Raw genomic sequence first — 4163 nt, 5'->3', positions numbered from 1 at the left:
ATTCTCCCTCATTACCTGTCCAATTTTGAAAAATTGGTTTAATCAGTCCAGAGATATAAAAAAAACTTTGGGTAGAAGGGGAGGGGGTTATTCTGTCGATAAAAAAGGGAGAATGCGCATTTGCTTGAAATAGTTTCCAAATAACTGTTTTACGCCTTTGAGCCCGCATAGAGCCTTTAATTATACCTCGCTAAAAATCAGATTATTGCGAATAGCTTATTAAAGGAACTTCCTCGTTGGTCTCAACAAGATCCTTCTTCTCATTGTTGGCAGTAAAAATAACTACACGTTTGAATTTTCTAAACGAATTTGATGATCCATTGATAGGCCATCTTCAAATTTATCCAATTGTTGGTCCAATTTGGTGATTAATTTATATAACCAGTGAGGTATTTTTTTATTTTTTTTCTTTTATTCCAATCAATTTATTTTCAGATTTTGTCTCATTAGGATCAATTACATTGAATAAAATTTTTAAAAATTTAGTTTTTTTTTCTGAATTCGTTCTTACATGTTCTTGGTCTGAAAATAAAGAACGGTCTTTCAAATTTAAACTCTATTTTGGTTCATTACTAAATTCATTGATTAAAGTTAAGAACTCGTCAATTTCTGTTGATAATGGTTTTTTATCAATCATATCTAGTTTTTGTTCAAATTTTTGGTAATCAGGATTCGGAAGAAAGATAGTATGAATCCTATTTAGTCCAACTCTCTCTTTCAAATTTTCTAGCGAATTATTATTCATGATTGAGAGTGAAACCCCTTTTTTGATTGTTCCATGATATGGTCCATTTAATAAAGGATCGTACAATTTAGGCATGTATTCTTTTTTAGTATCATCATTACACAATCTAGTCCTTGTTTCAACTATATCCAGAGAAAGATATTACTTTTCTAGAACTTCAAGTCGATATAAAAATTCCTTATTTAGATTATTACTTTTTTATTTGTTGGTAGAAACTCACTGATTGTCCAGTTCATTGGGGAGCATTTTATTGGAGTGACAATAGAGGTATCTTTATTTTTATCATTTTCCAAAAAGTTGATAAACTTAGAGGGTAGGTAAAAGATATTCTTTGTTTTCCATCACTTTTACATGTGTCAAAAAAATATTGTGACATTTCAGTTCTTACGGCTTGTTCAAATCAATTATTCTTTATGTAGCGAAATGGTCGATTCCATCGATTATAATCTAAAAGAATACTCACAAAAGGTTTTTGAAGACAGAAGAGGTCTTCATTTTTATTTTTGTTATCAATCAATTACAATTTAAAATTTTCTGGATTACCTGTGTTATTATTATTATTATTATTATTATTATTATTATTATTATTATTCATATAAGAATCCTTTTTATCATAAATTTCACAATTACTAGTATTAATATTTTTATAGCCTGTCTCTGTAAGGTGAGAGTGGAATTTATCATTTATTTTGTCCTTTTCATTCGCTCAAATTTCTTCCGTTTCATCAATTTTGTCCGAATTTGGCCTTTTTCCCCAAAAAAGGGAAAGAGAAGGATTAGGATCTTCTTCAGTGGATCCCTCTTGTTCCTATTTAGTCCTCTTCATTTTGGAAGCAGTTTCTACATCTCTTTCTTACCCACTTTCCTCCCTTTCTTATGTTTTTTAGGCTTCTTTCAGTTTCTTAGTAAGAATGAGTGAGGGTATTCTGTCTAAATAGTAGACACGGGTAATAAATAAGAGAATACTAAAGATCTGATCCATAGAATTTCTCAATTCTAATGCAAGGTACTTATTAGATCGAATGTACTTATTCGATCTAATAGAATGATTTTGCTGTATCCAGACTAATACCAATCCAAGCCATTTCATGAATAAAATGTGACCAACTAACCAACCAACAAAACCACTTGTTACAAATAAGATCTTGTTGTTGCATCGAAAGAGATAAATGTTCACTAATCTGGCTAACATTGAACTTGTTAAAAAGAAATGGTTGAATAATTAAAAAATGAGATTATTTAGGAATACACATTGAATGCTAAGATTACGCATTGAATTTCTGGTAGTAGATCCATAATCAAAATAGAGTTTGTGATTATTCCAGAAGAAAGGAAACAAAAGATATGGTAGAGCTAGGACAATTATTGTATGAGGTCTACCTAATGCTAGATGCAGAGGCACATAATAGATCGATATGAACATCATGATCTCTACCATAATAAAACCAATTATTGTTGATACCTTCTTCTCATTTCCTTCTTCCATAACTAGAGCTTAGAGAAGGAAGAGGTAAGAGGGCCTTATGGAGAATGTGGTTAGAAATCCATAATAGATTCCGACTATAATGACTAAATTGATTATCTTCATGAATAAGGATACTAGATTACCTAGTAGAAAAGATTGAAAAATCATTACAAACCTCCCTTATTTCTTTTCTATTGCAATTTCTGGATTATTATATGATAATTTTTTCAGTTTCCATATATAGAAAAGAAATAGAAAGAGATAGACTAGAAATGACATCTGTTTATCAATGAGACCAAAGGGATATTAAATGAATGGAATTGGGCTATGGATGGAATATAATGAAATAGATCCACTTTGAGGTTACCTCTGAAATGAGGCATGTTAGGGAGCCACTACGAAAAAGTTTTGAGAGTTACAAAGGAAACTTCGAGCTTATATTAGTCATGGTTTGGGAACAAGAATTGAACTCTATGAGATCGAATCTCCTGTTATTTCTCAGTAGCTCAGTGGTAGAGGGGTCATCTGTTAACCGATTGGTCGTAGGTTCGAATCCTACTTGGGGAGATTTGATTGATTTTGAATTAAAGAATTTATAATAAAAGGGCTCGGTTTGACCATTAACAGTAGATAACCTATTTTTTGTCTTTGTTTCTATTGCATTCTATCTCATCATATCATATTTTGTTTTGTGAGATTAGAAAATCACCATCAATGCCTCGGTCTAGGTCTGAGATAACTCTTTGTTCCATAGCCCTAGGGTGGGACTATTTACAACTATCCAATTAAAAAGTCTCAGATGTACTAGCACTGCATCTTTGATGTAGTCATCGATTTTCCCGAGAGGTTACAGTTGCCGTAAACAAAGATATTAATGATGAGGAAGGATTTTTTGTTATGCTACTAATACTTGGTTTGCTATTCTACCCAAGAATGCTGAGGAAAAGTTATGGGGCGTAAAACAAAAAAATATGCCAATTGGGCATACGATGTGTAATGATTCCCCCATTCACGATAAATAAAAAGAGAAAAAGAAAAGACATTCATTTTTGACAAAAGACCCACACCTAAGTTCCATAGCTTTTGATTTGCTATCCCAATCATGATTTTCCTACCCCCAGAGGGAAAGGTACTTCCCTTTTGGGCCAATTGTGGGAGAGGATGGATTCGAACCCTCAACACTGTGGTTCATATCCATGTGCTCTAATTCTCTGAGCTACAGGCCCTACTCCATCTCCACTAGATCTATTCTCAGGAGTACCCTAAAAAAGTAACCTTTTCTCTCCTAAGCTATTTTGGGTTAAGAAGATATAAAAATACATATATCTCTATAAGAAGGGTACGTTCTGAGGTGTGAAGTGGGAGAGGAGGGATGTCACAATTGGGGTTTTGAATAAATCAAACTCTTGATTTTTCATTTTTTTTCATTTTCATATTGAATAAGAATAAGAGGTGTTAAGATTTTTATCACCCTGGAGTCGAGATATTTTTTCGTAGGACCTCCCCTAGAGTATCGTCACCGCAATATTGTTTAACCACCAAGTTTGGGATGGATTGGTGTGGTTCCTCTACGCCTAGGACACCATAATATCAAACCATGAACGAAGAAAGGCATGAGAGAAAATCATCTTAGCTAGTGATTGTGAGGCCCCAATTCTTGACTGGAGGGGACACGAAAGGCCTTTATCCTTCCATTCCTTGGATAGATAGAGAGGAAGGGGGCAGATATTTTGGCTTTTTCATATTGTCAAAGATTTGAACAATGAAAATAGATGGCAAGTGCCTGTTCGAATTGATTAGGTCATGTAGGAACAAAGTTCAAGTCTACTGGTCTGTTAGGATACCTCAGCTGCATACATCACTGCACTTCCACTTGACACCTATAATAATAATAAATGGATCATTTCATCGTGACCTTCTCTTGAATTCTCCAAAAAACTTCTGTCGTTCTAT

General features: G+C 33.4%; 1 pseudogene; it reads right to left on the bottom strand.

Moving 5' to 3' along the window:
• Positions 1 to 1628: 1628 nt before the first annotated feature.
• LOC124888847 lies at positions 1629 to 2333 on the bottom strand (annotated as a pseudogene).
• Between the last annotated feature and the right edge of the window lie 1830 nt (positions 2334 to 4163).

This window comes from Capsicum annuum, chromosome 11 (assembly GCF_002878395.1).
Source record: "Capsicum annuum cultivar UCD-10X-F1 chromosome 11, UCD10Xv1.1, whole genome shotgun sequence".
Classification (NCBI taxonomy): domain Eukaryota; kingdom Viridiplantae; phylum Streptophyta; class Magnoliopsida; order Solanales; family Solanaceae; genus Capsicum; species Capsicum annuum.
Note: the sequence above shows the minus strand (reverse complement) of the source record. Positions and strands in the feature narration are given on the sequence as shown.